Genomic DNA, 7,169 nt, shown 5'->3' on the forward strand with positions numbered 1-7,169 from the left:
CTCCAAGATCACATAAAGCAGTTTTAACATAATTTCTTTTAATAGAGCATGGTATAGTTGGTACACCGGGATCTCCAAGTTTCTTTGGTATTCCACCCTTAAAAGTATAGTTAGCAAACATGGTGGAAATTTCAGCTTCCGGTATCTTTCTTTTATTTCTAATGATATCTTTCATGTACTTAGCATAAGTATTGGTTTTGAGCATATCAATTAATCGCATACGCAAAAAGATAGGTCTAATCATTTCAGCAAAGCGCTCAAAATCCTCATCATCCTTTTTCTTGGATGGGTTGGGAGGAAAAGGCATGGGTTTCTGAACCCAAGGCTCTCTTTCTTTACCATGTTTCCTAGCAACAAATTCTTTCTTATCATAACGTTGATTCTTTGATTGTGGGTTATCAAGATCAACAACAGGTTCATTTCTATATCATTATCATTATTAGGTTGAGCATCATTATGAACATTATTATTAACATTATCACTAGTTTCAGGTTCATTACCAGATTGTGTTTCAGCATCAGAAATAGAAATATCATTTGGATTCTCAGGTGTTTCAACAATAGGATCACTAGAAGCATGCATAGTCCTATCATTTTTATTTTTCTTCCTTTTAGAAGGACTAGGTGCATCTATATTATTTCTCTGAGAATCTTGCTCAATTCTCTTAGGATGGCCTTCAGGATACAAAGGTTCCTGAGTCATTCTACCAGTTTTAGTAGCCACTCTAACAGCATAATCATTATTCTTACTATTCAATTCATTGAGCAAATCATTTTGAGCTTTAAGTACTTGTTCTACTTGAGTGGTAACCATAGAAGCATGTTTAGTAATAAGTTTAAGTTCACCTTTAACATTAGCCATATAATCACCCAAGTGTTCAAGCATATTTGAATTGTATTTCAATTGTCTACCAAAATAAGCATTAAAGTCTTCTTGCTTAGCCATAAATTTATCAAACACATCTAAGCATGGGCTAGCAAACTTAGTAAATAAGATTTCAGCTTTATCATATCTATAGAGAAAATTTACCTTTACTACCTGTGTCGGGCTATCAAGACCATGAGTTTCTTCAATAGGTAAAGGATTAAGATCATATGTTTCTTCAACAGGCGGTAGATTAAGACCATGTATTTCTTCAATAAGAGGTAAATTCTTAACATCTTCAGCTTTAATACCTTTTTCTTTCATAGATTTCTTTGCCTCTTGCATATCTTCAGGACTTAGAAATAGAATACCCCTCTTCTTCGGAGTTGGTTTAGGAATAGGCTCAGGAATTGGCACCGGAGGTGTCCAATTATTTTCATTTGTCAACATATTGTTCAATAGAATTTCAGCTTCATCCGGTGTTCTTTCCCTGAAAACAGAACCATCACAACTATCCAGGTAATCTCTGGAGGCATCGGTTAGTCCATTATAAAAGATATCAAGTATTTCATTTTTCTTAAGAGGATGATCAGGCAAAGCATTAAGTAATTGGAGAAGCCTCCCCCAAGCTTGTGGGAGACTCTCTTCTTCAATTTGCACAAAATTATATATATCCCTTAAAGCAACTTGTTTCTTATGAGCAGGGAAATATTTAGCAGAGAAGTAATACATCATATCCTGGGGACTACGCACACAACCAGGATCAAGAGAATTAAACCATATCTTAGCATCACCCTTTAATGAGAACGGAAATATTTTAAGGATGTAAAAGTAACGAGTTCTCTCATCTTTAGTGAACATGGTGGCTATATCATTTAATTTAGTAAGATGTGCCACAACAGTTTCAGATTTATAACCATGAAAGGGATCAGATTCAACCAAATTAATTATATCAGGATCAACAGAGAATTCATAATCCTTATCAGTAACACAAATAGGTGAAGTAGCAAAAGCAGGGTCAAGTTTCATTCTAGCACTTAGATATTGCTTACTCCGTTTAGCTAATAACCTTTTTAGTTCATTTCTATTTTCGCAAACTAAGATAGCAAAAGAAGCTTCTTGATCAAAAACATAACCCTTAGGAATAACAAGTGATTCTTCATCATCACTTTCATCGGTGTCATCAGATTCAATATTTTCAATTTCTCTAGCCCTAGCAATTTGTTCATCAAGGAAATCACTAAGTGGCACAGTAGTATCAGGCATAGAGGTAGTTTCATGATAAGTATCATGCATAGCAGAAGTGGCATCATCAATAACATGCGACATATCAGAACGAATAGCAGAAGCAGGTGTAGGTGTCGCAAACTTACTCATAACAGAAGGTGAATCAAGTGCAGAGCTAGATGGCAGTTCCTTACCTCCCCTCGTAGTTGAGGGATAGTTCTTGGTTTTTGGGTCTCTCAAGTTCTTCATAATGATAAGCAGATATATATCCCAAGTGACTCAAAGAATAGAGCTATGCTCCCCGGCAACGGCGCCAGAAAATAGTCTTGATAACCCACAAGTATAGGGGATCGCAATAGTTTTCGAGGGTAAAGTATTCAACCCAAATTTATTGATTCGACACAAGGGGAGCCAAAGAATATTCTCAAGTATTAGCAGCTGAGTTGTCAATTCAACCACACCTGGAAACTTAATATCTGCAGCAAAGTGTTTAGTAGCAAAGTAGTATGATAGTAGTGGTAATGGTAGCAAAAGGTAACAATAGTAAAAGTAATGTTTTTGGTATTTTGTAGTGATAATAGCAATAGCAACGGGAAAGTAAATAAGCGAAGACCAATATATAGAAAGCTCGTAGGCAATGGATCGGTGATGGAGAATTATGTCGGATGCAGTTCATCATGTAACAGTCATAACCTAGGGTGACACAGAACTAGCTCCAGTTCATTGATATAATGTAGGCATGTATTCCGGACATAGTCATATGTGCTTATGGAAAAGAACTTGCATGACATCTTTTGTCCTACCCTCCCGTGGCAGCGGGGTCCTTACGGAAACTAAGGGATATTAAAGCCTCCTTTTAATAGAGAACCGGAACAAAGCATTAACACATAGTGAATACATGAACTCCTCAAACTACGGTCATCACCGGTAAGTATCCCGATTATTGTCACTTCAGGGTTAACGGATCATAACACATAATAGGTGACTATAGACTTAAAAGATAGGATCAAGAACACTCATATATTGATGAAAACATAATAGGTTCAGATCTGAAATCATGGCACTCGGGCCCTAGTGACAAGCATTAAGCATAGCAAAGTCATAGCAACATCAATCTCAGAACATAATGGATACTAGGGATCAAACCCTAACAAAACTAACTCGATTACATGATAGATCCCATCCAACCCATCACCGTCCAGCAAGCCTACGATGGAATTACTCACGCACGGCGGTGAGCATCATGAAATTGGTGATGGAGGATGGTTGATGATGACGATGGCGACAGATTCCCCTCTCCGGAGCCCCGAACGGACTCCAGATCAGCCCTCTCGAGAGGTTTTAGGGCTTGGCGGCGGCTCCGTATCATAAAACATGATGATTTCTTCTCTCTGATTTTTTTCTCATCGAAACTCAATATATGGAGGTGGAGTTGGAGTCGGAGAGGCAACAGGGGGCCCACGAGGTAGGGGGAGCGCCCTAGGGGGGCAGGCGCACCCCCACCCTCGTGGCAAGGTGGTGGGCCCCCTGGCCTTCATCTTTGGTAGATATTTTTCTTATTTTCTGAAAAGTGGCTCCGTGAAGTTTCATGTCATTCCGAGAACGTTTGCTCCTCCACATAAATAACACCATGGTAATTCTGCTGAAAACAGCGTCAGTCCGGGTTAGTTCCGTTCAAATCATGCAAGTTAGAGTCCAAAACAAGGGCAAAATATAAAGCCCACGATGCGGCTATAACTCCCACGTGTCGAAGCACGACTTAGAGGCATAACCGCATTGTAAGCAATGTCGCGAGTGGGGTAATCTTCACACAACCCATGTAACGAATAAGGAAAAGAGGTACATAGTTGGCTTACACTCGCCACGTCACACAATAGCATAAATATCATTACATTCATCCAGATACAATGAACGTCCGACTACGGAACCAAAATAAAGACAACCCCAAATGCATAATGTCCCCGATCGCCCCAACTGGGCACCACTACTGATCGTTTGGAAAGGAAACGTAGTATCGTCCTGAGTCCTCATCGAACTCCCACTTGAGCTCAGTTGAATCTCCTGGAGCGGTATCATCGGTCCCTGCATCTGGTTTTGGAAGTAATCTGTGAGTCACGGGGACTCAGCAATCTCACACCCTCGCAATCAAGACTATTTAAGCTTATAGGTAGGGCAAGGTATGAGGTGGAGCTGCAGCAAGCACTAGAATATATGGTGGCTAACATACACAAAAGAGAGAGAGAGAGAGAGAGAGAGAGAGAGAGAGAGAAGAGAAGGCAAAGGCACGATCGATAAACTATGATCAAGAAGTGATCCTAGAACAACCTACGTTCAAGCATAACACGAGACCGTGTTCTCTTCCCGGACTCCGCTGAAAAGAGACCAACATGGCCACACACTCTGTTGATTCATTTTAATTAAGTTAAGTTTCGGGTTATCTACAACCGGACATTAACAAATTCCCATCTACCCATAACCGCGGGCACGGCTTTTGAAAGTTCAAATCCCTACAGGGGTGTCCCAACTTAGCCCATCACAAGCTCTCACGGTCAATGAATGATATTCCTTCTCCCAAGACAATCCGATCAGACTCGGAATCCCGGTTACAAGACATCTCGACAATGGTAAAACTAAACCAGCAAAACCGCCCGAATGTGCCAACAAATCCCGATAGGAGCTGCACATATCTCGTTCTCAAGGCACATCGGATAAGCCAACGTCGGGTTGGCATAGACCCTGGTTGCCCAGGGGACACCGGACATCGCTCAGGTTGGACCAACACTTAGAGAAGCACTGGCCGAGGGGGGGGGGTTAAAATAAATATGATCCTTGAGTCCGCGAAACCCAAGGGAAAAAGGCTAGGTGGCAAATGGTAAAACCAAGGTTGGGCATTGCTGGAAGAGTTTTATTCAAGGCGAACTGTCAAGGGGTTCCCATTATAACCCAACCGTGTAAGGAACGCAAAATCAAGGAACATAACACCGGTATGACGGAAACTAGGGCGGCAAGAGTGGAACAAAACACCAGGCATAAGGCCGAGCCTTCCACCCTTTACCAAGTATATAGATGCATTAAAATAGACAAGATATAATAATGATATCCCAACAATAAACATGTTCCAACAAGGAACAAACTCCAATCTTCACCTGCAACTAGCAACGCTATAAGAGGGGCTGAGCAAAGCGTTAACATAGCCAAACAACGGTTTGCTAGGACAAGGTGGGTTAGAGGTTTGACATGGCAATATGGGAGGCATGATAAAGAATGTGGTAGGTATCATAGCATAGGCATAGCAAAAGAGCGATCATCTAGCAAGCAAAGATAGAAGTGATTTCGAGGGTATGGTCATCTTGCCTGCAAAGTTCTCCGAGTTGACATAAGCTTGATCCTCGTAAGCATACTCAATGGGTTCCTCGATCACGTACTCGTCTCCCGGCTCTACTCAAGCAAGGACACAAGCAAAGGGAGATACAATCAACCACGTGCAGTGCACAAACAACATGATGCAAAACATGGCATGATATGCGGGATGTGATATGCGATGCATATGCATGTTTCAGAAGGGAAAGATTAAACCTGGCCTCAACTTGGAAAACCAAGAGTGCCACTGGAAAGATGAGTTGATTTCGGTCGAAATCGATATAAAGATCACCGGAATCGGATGCACGGTTTGCAAATGGCAAGCAAAACAAATATGGCACTGATCTGCGATTAACAGCACGAGGCCATCTAAATGCATCAAGAACAACAAGCTACTGCACTCTAATATAACAACAAAACACATGGCAGTGATCCACTCAAGATGCTTGAGAAAATATGAACACTGAGCTACGGCTAATTCACTCAATAGCAGGTTCAAATAAGCATGGCAAAAGTGCTAAAGATAATAGGTTATAGACTTAGTGGAAACAACATGTCAGGAATTTAACATTAGGAAGCAACGTTTAGAGCAAGATAACAACATGCTACAGGAACATATCATGGCAAAGCAAGGCATGGCATGAAGCTACTCAAAGCATACAACAAAAGTCCCTTACTGACCATAAGCCAAAAGGGATCAGAAAATACAATGGCAACCATGTGAACATAGCAAGTTTCGTTAACAGATTCAGACTTGGAAGAAAACTGGAACATGGCAAAACAGATTCACGTAGGCATATTTACGAGGTCGATGCACTCACCACAAGGCATTGCATGACAAACTAAGCATACACCCAACAAGTAGACATGGCATAGAGGCTAAACATGGTAAGGACAACCTTATAGAATGCACGGATCAACTACAACAACCTCGGCAAAATTGCTTAATATGTAAACAATCTGCCAGGAACATTTTATAGTAAAAGTAGAGCTTGATTGAGTCAAGCTAGGGTGCTCCATAATTGCAAACAAAGACATGGATGGATAGAGCACAACAATATCTACAAAACATCCTTACTGATCATGCCCAAAAGAGGCATGGATCACTCTGTAGCAACAAGAATACATGGCATAAAAATATTAACAGGACAAAGACTTAGAAGATTTCTAAGTCCCTGAAATCAATAACATTACGAGAGCTACTTTGCATGCTTGTGCTAGTCACCACAGAGATCACAAAAATACATGGCATACACCCCTGTAAAGATGGCATGTCATAATTCAAAACACATGTAGGGCTCAAGATCATAGGAGGCACACATTAAACATGGAAAAAATGACAAAGGTCCAATTACTGATAAGAATATGAAACTAACATTGCATAGCACTCTTGCAACAGAATTTAGGGAATCAAGATGAGCTCAAATGAACATGGTGCAATGGAATGAAATAAAGTACTCATCGAGTCGAACAATTTGATATGCTACACGCCCAAAACGGAGCCACGGGTGCAAAGATATGATGCGATGAAGAATGCCAAAAATTACTGGGATTAGAGCAAAAAGTCAACCCTCTCAGATCCGGATCTAGATCGGGCACGCAATCTGAGGTTCGTCGCCGGGGCTTCGCCGGAGTTACTATAGCGGACGGAGAACTCGCCGGAGAGGAGGAGGTCGGCCGGAGTCGTGGACGTCGGAGGGCGGCGGCCGGAGTCGGGG

The sequence above is a fragment of the Triticum aestivum genome, chromosome 5A, assembly GCF_018294505.1.
Source record: "Triticum aestivum cultivar Chinese Spring chromosome 5A, IWGSC CS RefSeq v2.1, whole genome shotgun sequence".
NCBI lineage: Eukaryota > Viridiplantae > Streptophyta > Magnoliopsida > Poales > Poaceae > Triticum > Triticum aestivum.